The 16,164-nt window shown below is 39.9% G+C and overlaps 1 long non-coding RNA gene across 1 annotated transcript in view; it reads left to right on the forward strand.

Annotated features, from left to right (window-relative positions):
* The first annotated feature begins 1,717 nt into the window (after positions 1–1,717).
* Positions 1,718–16,164, forward strand: part of LOC142839466 (uncharacterized) — a 65,202-nt gene continuing 50,755 nt past the window's right edge. The window contains exons 1-3 of the long non-coding RNA XR_012908760.1: positions 1,718–1,926; positions 6,562–6,774; positions 11,587–11,799. This is a non-coding gene — a long non-coding RNA (uncharacterized LOC142839466). The remainder of the gene's footprint in view (positions 1,927–6,561; positions 6,775–11,586; positions 11,800–16,164) is intronic.

The raw sequence follows: 16,164 nt of genomic DNA on the forward strand, positions 1-16,164 counted from the left end.
ATTAGAATATTGTATACATAATAAATAAATGTAAATATTAGAATATTGTATACATAATAAATAAATGTAAAAATTAGAATATTGTATACATAATAAATAAATGTAAAAATTAGAATATTTTATACATAATTAATAAACATAAAATTAGAATATTGTATACATATTAAATAAATAAATAAATATAAAGATTACATTATTGTATACATAATAAATATAAAAATTAGAATATTGTGTGCATAACAAATATATAAATTAGAATATTGTGTGCATAATAAATATATAAATTAGAATATTGTGTGCATAATAAATAAATATGAAAATTAGAATCTTGTGTACATTCTAAATCAATATCAAAATTAGAATACTGTATACATATTAAATAAATAAATATAAAGATTACAATATTGTATACATAATAAATATAAAAATTAGAATATTGTGTGCATAACAAATATATAAATTAGAATATTGTGTGCATAATAAATATATAAATTAGAATATTGTGTGCATGATAAATAAATATGAAAATTAGAATCTGTGTACATTCTAAATCAATATCAAAATTAGAATACTGTATACATATTAAATAAATATAAAAATTAGAATATTGTATACATAATAAATATAAAAATTAGAATATTGTGTGCATAATAAATATAAAATAAGAATATTGTATACATAATAAATATAAAATTAGAATATTGTATACTTAAAAAATAAATATGAAAATTAGAATATTGTGTACATTTTAAATAAATATAAAAATTAGAATATTGTATACATAATAGATACATATAAATAGTAGAATATTGTATGCATAATAAATACATGTAAAAATTACAATATTGTATAGATAATGAATAAAATACAATTAGAATATTGTGTGCATAATAAATAAATATACAATTAGAATATTGAGTACAAATCGATAAATATTTTAAAAAAGAAAAGGATGGAGAAAAATTTGCCTTCCCAGTGCCTACACATATTAACGCTCAGCAAACTGGGAGATAAAAGTCGACTGCACTCCCACTGGGAACGCTCAACCGCACGAGCATGAGTCGATACGTTGTAAATGAAGCCTTGGAAATCACACGCAAGCGATTCCATAAATCTATAAAATACCATTCTACGGATTGCATTTTGCTATTTGACTCAAAAAAAGTTTTAATATTTATTTCATAATAAAAAAAATAATAATGATGACGGAAAAAAAACACGCCAAACAGGTTTTCTTTATTTCTCACAAAACTTTATTGCCACGTGAACCCGAGTGCTAGAGTTTGTAGATTTTACTTTAGAAAGATTGTTTGAGTCAGCAAAGATATTTTTTGCCTAGATGGGGATCCCAAACAGCTCCTGAAATTAATTAATGAAATTAATTACCCGGGTGACAGAATGGGTTTAAAGAAATTAGGGGCACAGAAGGGAAAAAATTAAGAGAGACAGGGTAGGGACGCTTAACGATTTCCAAAAAAATTCATTTAATCAAAAATTCAAATAGCGACAAAGATTTGCAGAGTCCCAGAGAGTTAACAGCAGAAGCGGAAAGGGAAATGAAGACGGTTTAGGAAAAAATTACAGAAAAAACATGTAAATAGGGTGGATCCAAATCTTCGTGGTCTTCTATTCGTATTGCTTTCCTGAATTTCTCCTACAGGAATTTTAATTTTAATAATTTTAATTTTTAATTTTAAATTTAATTTAATCCAGAGGGAAGATGCTATTTTAGAATGACTCTTCTTAAGACAAAAACCAAGTAAAAAAAAACTGGATCAGACCGGATGCACCTGGATCAAACTGGATCAAACCAGTGTAGACAGGTTCAAAACCGGATCAAGCCTGATCAGACCGGATCAAACTGGTTCAAACTGGATCAAAGAATGAAAACTCACGGAGAAAAGATCTCTGGATTAATTATGAAAGGTAAACGGAGACTTTGTCAACGAGCAGGTAGAGGCCCAGCAGGGATTATTATATTTCTATTTCAATATCGATGAAATAAAAGACTGCTAGGAGTGGGCGGGGCTAGGGGTGGTGGTGGGGCCAGGGGTGGGCGGTGCTAGGAGTGGGCGTGGCTGGGGTTGGGAGCTGGCCAGGGGTGCGCAGTGCTAGGAGTTGGCCTGGCTTGGGTTTGGGGTGGGCCAGGTGTGAGGCATTGCTAGGTGTGGGCGGTGCTAGGAGTGGGCATGGCTAGGGTTGGTGGCGGGGCCAGGGGTGCCGCATTGCTAAGGGGTGGGCGGTGCTGTGATTGGGGCTTGCTTAGGATTTGGGTTAGGCCTAAGGTTAGGGCGTGGCTAGGGGTGGGGCGGGGTGAGGGGAGCCACTCCACTACTCCGCAGGACTACATCTCCCAGGATTCCCCGTGACGACGATGTTGCCTGTAGTCAGCGATGGACTCGGTCCAGCAGGATGTCCCTGGCCTCAAAGGCTGGGCTCCTTCCTTCCTGCCTGCCCGCTGCTGTCTCCCATGATTCCCCGGCGCATCCATTTTGACTTAGTTAGGGATGGACTCGGTCCAGCAGGATGTCCCTGGCCTCAAAGGCCGGGCTCCTTCCTTCCTGCCTGCCCACTGCTATCTACCATGATTCCCCGGGGCGTCTATTTTGACTGTAGTCAGGGATGGACTCGGTCCGGCAGGATGTCCCTGCTGGGCAGGTAGAGGCCCAGCAGGGATTATTATATTTCTATTTCAATATCGATGAAATAAAAGACTGCTAGGAGTGGGCGGGGCCAGGGGTGGTGGCGGGGACAGGGGTGGGCGGGGCTAGGAGTGGGCGTGGCTGGGGTTGGGAGCTGGCCAGGGGTGCGCAGTGCTAGGAGTTGGCCTGGCTTGGGTTTGGGGCGGGCCAGGGGTGCAGCATTGCTAGGGGTGGACGTGGCCAGGGTTTGGGGCAGGGCCAGGGGTGCGGTAGAGCTATGGGGTGGGCGGTGCAAAAGTGGGCGTGGCTAGGCGTTGGGGCCAAGCATGGTGTGTGGCATGGCTATGGGGTGGGCGGTGCTTGGAGTGGGGCGTGGCTAGGGCTGAAGCGGGGCCAGGTGTGAGGCATTGCTAGGTGTGGGCGGTGCTAGGAGTGGGCATGGCTAGGGCTGAAGCGGGGCCAGGGGTGCGGCATTGCTACCGGGTGGGCGGTGCTGTGATTGGGGCTTGCTTAGGGTTTGGTTTAGGCCTAAGGTTAGGGCGTGGCTAGGGGTGGGGCGGGGTGTGGGGAGCCACTCCACTACTCCGCAGGACTACATCTCCCATGATTCCACGTGACGACCATTTTGCCTGTAGTCAGCGACGATTCGGTCCAGAAGGATGTCCCTGGCCTCAAAGGCCGGGGTCCTCCCTTCCTGCCTGCCCGCTGCTGTGCGGGACTATGTCTCCCATGATTCCCCATGACAACCATGTTGCCTGTAGTCAGCGATGGACTCGGTCCAGCAGGATGTCCCTGGCCTCAAAGGCCGGGCTCCTCCCTTCCTGCCTGCCCGCTGCTATCTCCCATGATTCCCCGGGGCGTCCATTTTGACTGTAGTCAGGGATGGACTCGGTCCGGCACGATGTCCCTGGCCTCAAAGGCCGGGCTCCTTCCTTCCTGCCTGCCCGGTGCTCCGCGGGACTACATCTCCCATGATCCCCTGTGCCTGCCAATTTCCCCCACTTACAGTCCCCCCCAACTGCTCTGCATCTATATTCAATCATCCGCCTATTTCATCGATGTTAATTAGATTCATATTTAAAACTAGTTAATATCATGGACGATTAATTATGTTGAATAATAAATAGATCGTTTGTATTCAATCAGTGCAGGCGGGGGGGGGGGGGAGTGGACAGAGCTCTGTGTCCCCGCGGCGCCGCATCTGCTTCCCACCTGGAAAATTAGAATATTGTACACATAATAAATAAATAAATATAAAAATTAGGATATTGTGTACATCATAAATCAATAAATATTTTTTAAAAATAAATAAAAATAAAAAAATAAACACCTCTTCTATACACAAAGGATAGAGAAGCAGAGGGAGAAACAAGAGAAACTTTGTATTTCACAACAGTGACAAACAGCATAAAGTAACTTGGGGTCACCATAACTGATAATGAAAAATCCATTTGATAAGACTTTAAGGCTTTGAAGAAAACCTGAAAAGGACCCAAAAATATTGAAAAATCTCTCAAGGTCTTGTAGGAGTAGGATCAACAAATATGGGAGCTACAGCAATGGCGATCTATAAATTTGATACATTACCCGTGAAAACGTAAAATAAATTTTTACAGACCTTGAGGAAACAACAATATTCAACTTTATAAAAAAAAAAAAACCAAAAAATGTCTTTTTTTTTTTTGAAAAACAGGGGAAAATACGCACAGTGATTTTTTGGGGGGGAAATGTGTGCGTGGTATTCCTGGATAATTCCTACTGGTTTGGGGCACGGATCATCTTATAGGGACCCGAAGAAAATTTAGGATTATTTCCTTTGAAAAACAGGATGAACCCACAGCCTCTCGTTTTCAGAAGCAAATTCTCTTCTCCAGAGTAACATTGCTTTTGAATTTCATTCGAGGTATTTCAAAAATATTTACCTTGAATTAAGTAATTCATTAATAAACAAATATCCTTTCTCGCCGCGGTTGCCACTCCTCACGACTCAAACCATGAAAAGATAACATGATAGCATAGAGTGTCACTATTCTCCGTGTATCTGTATTTTTGTACTTGATTTTAATTTAATTTTAATTGACTCACGAAGATCTGTCTGTCTCTGCCCTCCAGGCTTGTGCTACCACACCCAGCAACTCTCTTTATTCCTTATTTTTCGATTTTTACTTTAAGAACTTCAACTTTTAGCCTGCCCATATTTTTAACACATTGTAAATCATTTTAAAACTTTTCTTGGTGCTGAAGAGATGGCTCAGAGGTTAAGAGCACGGCCTGCTCTCCCAGAGGTCCTGGGTTCGAGTCCCTGCCACCTCATGGTGGCTCACAACCATCTGTGGTGGGTTCTGGCGCCCTCTGCTGGCGTGAGGGCATACACGCAGACAGAATACTGTATACATAATAAGTAAATATAAAATTAGAATATTGTATACATAATAAATAAATGTAAATATTAGAATATTGTATACATAATAAATAAATGTAAAAATTAGAATATTGTATACATAATAAATAAATGTAAAAATTAGAATATTTTATACATAATTAATAAACATAAAATTAGAATATTGTATACATATTAAATAAATAAATAAATATAAAGATTACATTATTGTATACATAATAAATATAAAAATTAGAATATTGTGTGCATAACAAATATATAAATTAGAATATTGTGTCCATAATAAATATATAAATTAGAATATTGTGTGCATGATAAATAAATATGAAAATTAGAATCTGTGTACATTCTAAATCAATATCAAAATTAGAATACTGTATACATATTAAATAAATATAAAAATTAGAATATTGTATACATAATAAATATAAAAATTAGAATATTGTGTGCATAATAAATATAAAATAAGAATATTGTATACATAATAAATATAAAATTAGAATATTGTATACTTAAAAAATAAATATGAAAATTAGAATATTGTGTACATTTTAAATAAATATAAAAATTAGAATATTGTATACATAATAGATACATATAAATAGTAGAATATTGTATGCATAATAAATACATGTAAAAATTACAATATTGTATAGATAATAAATAAATATACAATTAGAATATTGTGTGCATAATAAATAAATATAAAATTAGAATATTGTGTACAAATCGATAAATATTTTAAAAAAGAAAAGGATGGAGAAAAATTTGCCTTCCCAGTGCCTACACATATTAACGCTCAGCAAACTGGGAGATAAAAGTCGACTGCACTCCCACTGGGAACGCTCAACCGCACGAGCATGAGTCGATACGTTGTAAATGAAGCCTTGGAAATCACACGCAAGCGATTCCATAAATCTATAAAATACCATTCTACGGATTGCATTTTGCTATTTGACTCAAAAAAAGTTTTAATATTTATTTCATAATAAAAAAAAATAATAATGATGACGGAAAAAAAACACGCCAAACAGGTTTTCTTTATTTCTCACAAAACTTTATTGCCACGTGAACCCGAGTGCTAGAGTTTGTAGATTTTACTTTAGAAAGATTGTTTGAGTCAGCAAAGATATTTTTTGCCTAGATGGGGATCCCAAACAGCTCCTGAAATTAATTAATGAAATTAATTACCCGGGTGACAGAATGGGTTTAAAGAAATTAGGGGCACAGAAGGGAAAAAATTAAGAGAGACAGGGTAGGGACGCTTAACGATTTCCAAAAAAATTCATTTAATCAAAAATTCAAATAGCGACAAAGATTTGCAGAGTCCCAGAGAGTTAACAGCAGAAGCGGAAAGGGAAATGAAGACGGTTTAGGAAAAAATTACAGAAAAAACATGTAAATAGGGTGGATCCAAATCTTCGTGGTCTTCTATTCGTATTGCTTTCCTGAATTTCTCCTACAGGAATTTTAATTTTAATAATTTTAATTTTTAATTTTAAATTTAATTTAATCCAGAGGGAAGATGCTATTTTAGAATGACTCTTCTTAAGACAAAAACCAAGTAAAAAAAAACTGGATCAGACCGGATGCACCTGGATCAAACTGGATCAAACCAGTGTAGACAGGTTCAAAACCGGATCAAGCCTGATCAGACCGGATCAAACTGGTTCAAACTGGATCAAAGAATGAAAACTCACGGAGAAAAGATCTCTGGATTAATTATGAAAGGTAAACGGAGACTTTGTCAACGAGCAGGTAGAGGCCCAGCAGGGATTATTATATTTCTATTTCAATATCGATGAAATAAAAGACTGCTAGGAGTGGGCGGGGCTAGGGGTGGTGGTGGGGCCAGGGGTGGGCGGTGCTAGGAGTGGGCGTGGCTGGGGTTGGGAGCTGGCCAGGGGTGCGCAGTGCTAGGAGTTGGCCTGGCTTGGGTTTGGGGCGGGCCAGGTGTGAGGCATTGCTAGGTGTGGGCGGTGCTAGGAGTGGGCATGGCTAGGGTTGGTGGCGGGGCCAGGGGTGCGGCATTGCTAAGGGGTGGGCGGTGCTGTGATTGGGGTTTGCTTAGGGTTTGGGTTAGGCCTAAGGTTAGGGCGTGGCTAGGGGTGGGGCGGGGTGAGGGGAGCCACTCCACTACTCCGCAGGACTACATCTCCCAGGATTCCCCGTGACGACGATGTTGCCTGTAGTCAGCGATGGACTCGGTCCAGCAGGATGTCCCTGGCCTCAAAGGCTGGGCTCCTTCCTTCCTGCCTGCCCGCTGCTGTCTCCCATGATTCCCCGGCGCATCCATTTTGACTTAGTTAGGGATGGACTCGGTCCAGCAGGATGTCCCTGGCCTCAAAGGCCGGGCTCCTTCCTTCCTGCCTGCCCACTGCTATCTACCATGATTCCCCGGGGCGTCTATTTTGACTGTAGTCAGGGATGGACTCGGTCCGGCAGGATGTCCCTGCTGGGCAGGTAGAGGCCCAGCAGGGATTATTATATTTCTATTTCAATATCGATGAAATAAAAGACTGCTAGGAGTGGGCGGGGCCAGGGGTGGTGGCGGGGACAGGGGTGGGCGGGGCTAGGAGTGGGCGTGGCTGGGGTTGGGAGCTGGCCAGGGGTGCGCAGTGCTAGGAGTTGGCCTGGCTTGGGTTTGGGGCGGGCCAGGGGTGCAGCATTGCTAGGGGTGGACGTGGCCAGGGTTTGGGGCAGGGCCAGGGGTGCGGTAGAGCTATGGGGTGGGCGGTGCAAAAGTGGGCGTGGCTAGGCGTTGGGGCCAAGCCGGGTGTGTGGCATGGCTATGGGGTGGGCGGTGCTTGGAGTGGGGCGTGGCTAGGGCTGAAGCGGGGCCAGGTGTGAGGCATTGCTAGGTGTGGGCGGTGCTAGGAGTGGGCATGGCTAGGGCTGAAGCGGGGCCAGGGATGCGGCATTGCTACCGGGTGGGCGGTGCTGTGATTGGGGCTTGCTTAGGGTTTGGTTTAGGCCTAAGGTTAGGGCGTGGCTAGGGGTGGGGCGGGGTGTGGGGAGCCACTCCACTACTCCGCAGGACTACATCTCCCATGATTCCACGTGACGACCATTTTGCCTGTAGTCAGCGACGATTCGGTCCAGAAGGATGTCCCTGGCCTCAAAGGCCGGGGTCCTCCCTTCCTGCCTGCCCGCTGCTGTGCGGGACTATGTCTCCCATGATTCCCCATGACAACCATGTTGCCTGTAGTCAGCGATGGACTCGGTCCAGCAGGATGTCCCTGGCCTCAAAGGCCGGGCTCCTCCCTTCCTGCCTGCCCGCTGCTATCTCCCATGATTCCCCGGGGCGTCCATTTTGACTGTAGTCAGGGATGGACTCGGTCCGGCACGATGTCCCTGGCCTCAAAGGCCGGGCTCCTTCCTTCCTGCCTGCCCGGTGCTCCGCGGGACTACATCTCCCATGATCCCCTGTGCCTGCCAATTTCCCCCACTTACAGCCCCCCCAACTGCTCTGCATCTATATTCAATCATCCGCCTATTTCATCGATGTTAATTAGATTCATATTTAAAACTAGTTAATATCATGGACGATTAATTATGTTGAATAATAAATAGATCGTTTGTATTCAATCAGTGCAGGCGGGGGGGGGGGGGAGTGGACAGAGCTCTGTGTCCCCGCGGCGCCGCATCTGCTTCCCACCTGGAAAATTAGAATATTGTACACATAATAAATAAATAAATATAAAAATTAGGATATTGTGTACATCATAAATCAATAAATATTTTTTAAAAATAAATAAAAATAAAAAAATAAACACCTCTTCTATACACAAAGGATAGAGAAGCAGAGGGAGAAACAAGAGAAACTTTGTATTTCACAACAGTGACAAACAGCATAAAGTAACTTGGGGTCACCATAACTGATAATGAAAAATCCATTTGATAAGACTTTAAGGCTTTGAAGAAAACCTGAAAAGGACCCAAAAATATTGAAAAATCTCCCAAGGTCTTGTAGGAGTAGGATCAACAAATATGGGAGCTACAGCAATGGCGATCTATAAATTTGATACATTACCCGTGAAAACGTAAAATAAATTTTTACAGACCTTGAGGAAACAACAATATTCAACTTTATAAAAAAAAAAAAAAAAAACCAAAAAATGTCTTTTTTTTTTTTGAAAAACAGGGGAAAATACGCACAGTGATTTTTTGGGGGGTAAATGTGTGCGTGGTATTCCTGGATAATTCCTACTGGTTTGGGGCACGGATCATCTTATAGGGACCCGAAGAAAATTTAGGATTATTTCCTTTGAAAAACAGGATGAACCCACAGCCTCTCGTTTTCAGAAGCAAATTCTCTTCTCCAGAGTAACATTGCTTTTGAATTTCATTCGAGGTATTTCAAAAATATTTACCTTGAATTAAGTAATTCATTAATAAACAAATATCCTTTCTCGCCGCGGTTGCCACTCCTCACGACTCAAACCATGAAAAGATAACATGATAGCATAGAGTGTCACTATTCTCCGTGTATCTGTATTTTTGTACTTGATTTTAATTTAATTTTAATTGACTCACGGAGATCTGTCTGTCTCTGCCCTCCAGGCTTGTGCTACCACACCCAGCAACTCTCTTTATTCCTTATTTTTCGATTTTTACTTTAAGAACTTCAACTTTTAGCCTGCCCATATTTTTAACACATTGTAAATCATTTTAAAACTTTTCTTGGTGCTGAAGAGATGGCTCAGAGGTTAAGAGCACGGCCTGCTCTCCCAGAGGTCCTGGGTTCGAGTCCCTGCCACCTCATGGTGGCTCACAACCATCTGTGATGGGTTCTGGCGCCCTCTGCTGGCGTGAGGGCATACACGCAGACAGAATACTGTATACATAATAAGTAAATATAAAATTAGAATATTGTATACATAATAAATAAATGTAAAAATTAGAATATTGTATACATAATAAATAAATGTAAAAATTAGAATATTTTATACATAATTAATAAACATAAAATTAGAATATTGTATACATATTAAATAAATAAATAAATATAAAGATTACATTATTGTATACATAATAAATATAAAAATTAGAATATTGTGTGCATAACAAATATATAAATTAGAATATTGTGTGCATAATAAATATATAAATTAGAATATTGTGTGCATAATAAATAAATATGAAAATTAGAATCTTGTGTACATTCTAAATCAATATCAAAATTAGAATACTGTATACATATTAAATAAATAAATATAAAGATTACAATATTGTATACATAATAAATATAAAAATTAGAATATTGTGTGCATAACAAATATATAAATTAGAATATTGTGTGCATAATAAATATATAAATTAGAATATTGTGTGCATGATAAATAAATATGAAAATTAGAATCTGTGTACATTCTAAATCAATATCAAAATTAGAATACTGTATACATATTAAATAAATATAAAAATTAGAATATTGTATACATAATAAATATAAAAATTAGAATATTGTGTGCATAATAAATATAAAATAAGAATATTGTATACATAATAAATATAAAATTAGAATATTGTATACTTAAAAAATAAATATGAAAATTAGAATATTGTGTACATTTTAAATAAATATAAAAATTAGAATATTGTATACATAATAGATACATATAAATAGTAGAATATTGTATGCATAATAAATACATGTAAAAATTACAATATTGTATAGATAATAAATAAATATACAATTAGAATATTGTGTGCATAATAAATAAATATAAAATTAGAATATTGTGTACAAATCGATAAATATTTTAAAAAAGAAAAGGATGGAGAAAAATTTGCCTTCCCAGTGCCTACACATATTAACGCTCAGCAAACTGGGAGATAAAAGTCGACTGCACTCCCACTGGGAACGCTCAACCGCACGAGCATGAGTCGATACGTTGTAAATGAAGCCTTGGAAATCACACGCAAGCGATTCCATAAATCTATAAAATACCATTCTACGGATTGCATTTTGCTATTTGACTCAAAAAAAGTTTTAATATTTATTTCATAATAAAAAAAATAATAATGATGACGGAAAAAAAAAACACGCCAAACAGGTTTTCTTTATTTCTCACAAAACTTTATTGCCACGTGAACCCGAGTGCTAGAGTTTGTAGATTTTACTTTAGAAAGATTGTTTGAGTCAGCAAAGATATTTTTTGCCTAGATGGGGATCCCAAACAGCTCCTGAAATTAATTAATGAAATTAATTACCCGGGTGACAGAATGGGTTTAAAGAAATTAGGGGCACAGAAGGGAAAAAATTAAGAGAGACAGGGTAGGGACGCTTAACGATTTCCAAAAAAATTCATTTAATCAAAAATTCAAATAGCGACAAAGATTTGCAGAGTCCCAGAGAGTTAACAGCAGAAGCGGAAAGGGAAATGAAGACGGTTTAGGAAAAAATTACAGAAAAAACATGTAAATAGGGTGGATCCAAATCTTCGTGGTCTTCTATTCGTATTGCTTTCCTGAATTTCTCCTACAGGAATTTTAATTTTAATAATTTTAATTTTTAATTTTAAATTTAATTTAATCCAGAGGGAAGATGCTATTTTAGAATGACTCTTCTTAAGACAAAAACCAAGTAAAAAAAAACTGGATCAGACCGGATGCACCTGGATCAAACTGGATCAAACCAGTGTAGACAGGTTCAAAACCGGATCAAGCCTGATCAGACCGGATCAAACTGGTTCAAACTGGATCAAAGAATGAAAACTCACGGAGAAAAGATCTCTGGATTAATTATGAAAGGTAAACGGAGACTTTGTCAACGAGCAGGTAGAGGCCCAGCAGGGATTATTATATTTCTATTTCAATATCGATGAAATAAAAGACTGCTAGGAGTGGGCGGGGCTAGGGGTGGTGGTGGGGCCAGGGGTGGGCGGTGCTAGGAGTGGGCGTGGCTGGGGTTGGGAGCTGGCCAGGGGTGCGCAGTGCTAGGAGTTGGCCTGGCTTGGGTTTGGGGCGGGCCAGGTGTGAGGCATTGCTAGGTGTGGGCGGTGCTAGGAGTGGGCATGGCTAGGGTTGGTGGCGGGGCCAGGGGTGCGGCATTGCTAAGGGGTGGGCGGTGCTGTGATTGGGGTTTGCTTAGGGTTTGGGTTAGGCCTAAGGTTAGGGCGTGGCTAGGGGTGGGGCGGGGTGAGGGGAGCCACTCCACTACTCCGCAGGACTACATCTCCCAGGATTCCCCGTGACGACGATGTTGCCTGTAGTCAGCGATGGACTCGGTCCAGCAGGATGTCCCTGGCCTCAAAGGCTGGGCTCCTTCCTTCCTGCCTGCCCGCTGCTGTCTCCCATGATTCCCCGGCGCATCCATTTTGACTTAGTTAGGGATGGACTCGGTCCAGCAGGATGTCCCTGGCCTCAAAGGCCGGGCTCCTTCCTTCCTGCCTGCCCACTGCTATCTACCATGATTCCCCGGGGCGTCTATTTTGACTGTAGTCAGGGATGGACTCGGTCCGGCAGGATGTCCCTGCTGGGCAGGTAGAGGCCCAGCAGGGATTATTATATTTCTATTTCAATATCGATGAAATAAAAGACTGCTAGGAGTGGGCGGGGCCAGGGGTGGTGGCGGGGACAGGGGTGGGCGGGGCTAGGAGTGGGCGTGGCTGGGGTTGGGAGCTGGCCAGGGTTGCGCAGTGCTAGGAGTTGGCCTGGCTTGGGTTTGGGGCGGGCCAGGGGTGCAGCATTGCTAGGGGTGGACGTGGCCAGGGTTTGGGGCAGGGCCAGGGGTGCGGTAGAGCTATGGGGTGGGCGGTGCAAAAGTGGGCGTGGCTAGGCGTTGGGGCCAAGCATGGTGTGTGGCATGGCTATGGGGTGGGCGGTGCTTGGAGTGGGGCGTGGCTAGGGCTGAAGCGGGGCCAGGTGTGAGGCATTGCTAGGTGTGGGCGGTGCTAGGAGTGGGCATGGCTAGGGCTGAAGCGGGGCCAGGGGTGCGGCATTGCTACCGGGTGGGCGGTGCTGTGATTGGGGCTTGCTTAGGGTTTGGTTTAGGCCTAAGGTTAGGGCGTGGCTAGGGGTGGGGCGGGGTGTGGGGAGCCACTCCACTACTCCGCAGGACTACATCTCCCATGATTCCACGTGACGACCATTTTGCCTGTAGTCAGCGACGATTCGGTCCAGAAGGATGTCCCTGGCCTCAAAGGCCGGGGTCCTCCCTTCCTGCCTGCCCGCTGCTGTGCGGGACTATGTCTCCCATGATTCCCCATGACAACCATGTTGCCTGTAGTCAGCGATGGACTCGGTCCAGCAGGATGTCCCTGGCCTCAAAGGCCGGGCTCCTCCCTTCCTGCCTGCCCGCTGCTATCTCCCATGATTCCCCGGGGCGTCCATTTTGACTGTAGTCAGGGATGGACTCGGTCCGGCACGATGTCCCTGGCCTCAAAGGCCGGGCTCCTTCCTTCCTGCCTGCCCGGTGCTCCGCGGGACTACATCTCCCATGATCCCCTGTGCCTGCCAATTTCCCCCACTTACAGTCCCCCCCAACTGCTCTGCATCTATATTCAATCATCCGCCTATTTCATCGATGTTAATTAGATTCATATTTAAAACTAGTTAATATCATGGACGATTAATTATGTTGAATAATAAATAGATCGTTTGTATTCAATCAGTGCAGGCGGGGGGGGGGGGAGTGGACAGAGCTCTGTGTCCCCGCGGCGCCGCATCTGCTTCCCACCTGGAAAATTAGAATATTGTACACATAATAAATAAATAAATATAAAAATTAGGATATTGTGTACATCATAAATCAATAAATATTTTTTAAAAATAAATAAAAATAAAAAAATAAACACCTCTTCTATACACAAAGGATAGAGAAGCAGAGGGAGAAACAAGAGAAACTTTGTATTTCACAACAGTGACAAACAGCATAAAGTAACTTGGGGTCACCATAACTGATAATGAAAAATCCATTTGATAAGACTTTAAGGCTTTGAAGAAAACCTGAAAAGGACCCAAAAATATTGAAAAATCTCTCAAGGTCTTGTAGGAGTAGGATCAACAAATATGGGAGCTACAGCAATGGCGATCTATAAATTTGATACATTACCCGTGAAAACGTAAAATAAATTTTTACAGACCTTGAGGAAACAACAATATTCAACTTTATAAAAAAAAAAAAAACCAAAAAATGTCTTTTTTTTTTTTTGAAAAACAGGGGAAAATACGCACAGTGATTTTTTGGGGGGGAAATGTGTGCGTGGTATTCCTGGATAATTCCTACTGGTTTGGGGCACGGATCATCTTATAGGGACCCGAAGAAAATTTAGGATTATTTCCTTTGAAAAACAGGATGAACCCACAGCCTCTCGTTTTCAGAAGCAAATTCTCTTCTCCAGAGTAACATTGCTTTTGAATTTCATTCGAGGTATTTCAAAAATATTTACCTTGAATTAAGTAATTCATTAATAAACAAATATCCTTTCTCGCCGCGGTTGCCACTCCTCACGACTCAAACCATGAAAAGATAACATGATAGCATAGAGTGTCACTATTCTCCGTGTATCTGTATTTTTGTACTTGATTTTAATTTAATTTTAATTGACTCACGAAGATCTGTCTGTCTCTGCCCTCCAGGCTTGTGCTACCACACCCAGCAACTCTCTTTATTCCTTATTTTTCGATTTTTACTTTAAGAACTTCAACTTTTAGCCTGCCCATATTTTTAACACATTGTAAATCATTTTAAAACTTTTCTTGGTGCTGAAGAGATGGCTCAGAGGTTAAGAGCACGGCCTGCTCTCCCAGAGGTCCTGGGTTCGAGTCCCTGCCACCTCATGGTGGCTCACAACCATCTGTGGTGGGTTCTGGCGCCCTCTGCTGGCGTGAGGGCATACACGCAGACAGAATACTGTATACATAATAAGTAAATATAAAATTAGAATATTGTATACATAATAAATAAATGTAAATATTAGAATATTGTATACATAATAAATAAATGTAAAAATTAGAATATTGTATACATAATAAATAAATGTAAAAATTAGAATATTTTATACATAATTAATAAACATAAAATTAGAATATTGTATACATATTAAATAAATAAATAAATATAAAGATTACATTATTGTATACATAATAAATATAAAAATTAGAATATTGTGTGCATAACAAATATATAAATTAGAATATTGTGTCCATAATAAATATATAAATTAGAATATTGTGTGCATGATAAATAAATATGAAAATTAGAATCTGTGTACATTCTAAATCAATATCAAAATTAGAATACTGTATACATATTAAATAAATATAAAAATTAGAATATTGTATACATAATAAATATAAAAATTAGAATATTGTGTGCATAATAAATATAAAATAAGAATATTGTATACATAATAAATATAAAATTAGAATATTGTATACTTAAAAAATAAATATGAAAATTAGAATATTGTGTACATTTTAAATAAATATAAAAATTAGAATATTGTATACATAATAGATACATATAAATAGTAGAATATTGTATGCATAATAAATACATGTAAAAATTACAATATTGTATAGATAATAAATAAATATACAATTAGAATATTGTGTGCATAATAAATAAATATAAAATTAGAATATTGTGTACAAATCGATAAATATTTTAAAAAAGAAAAGGATGGAGAAAAATTTGCCTTCCCAGTGCCTACACATATTAACGCTCAGCAAACTGGGAGATAAAAGTCGACTGCACTCCCACTGGGAACGCTCAACCGCACGAGCATGAGTCGATACGTTGTAAATGAAGCCTTGGAAATCACACGCAAGCGATTCCATAAATCTATAAAATACCATTCTACGGATTGCATTTTGCTATTTGACTCAAAAAAAGTTTTAATATTTATTTCATAATAAAAAAAAATAATAATGATGACGGAAAAAAAACACGCCAAACAGGTTTTCTTTATTTCTCACAAAACTTTATTGCCACGTGAACCCGAGTGCTAGAGTTTGTAGATTTTACTTTAGAAAGATTGTTTGAGTCAGCAAAGATATTTTTTGCCTAGATGGGGATCCCAAACAGCTCCTGAAATTAATTAATGAAATTAATTACCCGGGTGACAGAATGGGTTTAAAGAAATTAGGGGCACAGAAGGGAAAAAATTAAGA

This window comes from Microtus pennsylvanicus, chromosome 21 (genome assembly GCF_037038515.1).
Source record: "Microtus pennsylvanicus isolate mMicPen1 chromosome 21, mMicPen1.hap1, whole genome shotgun sequence".
In the NCBI taxonomy this organism is placed as follows: Eukaryota; Metazoa; Chordata; class Mammalia; order Rodentia; family Cricetidae; genus Microtus; species Microtus pennsylvanicus.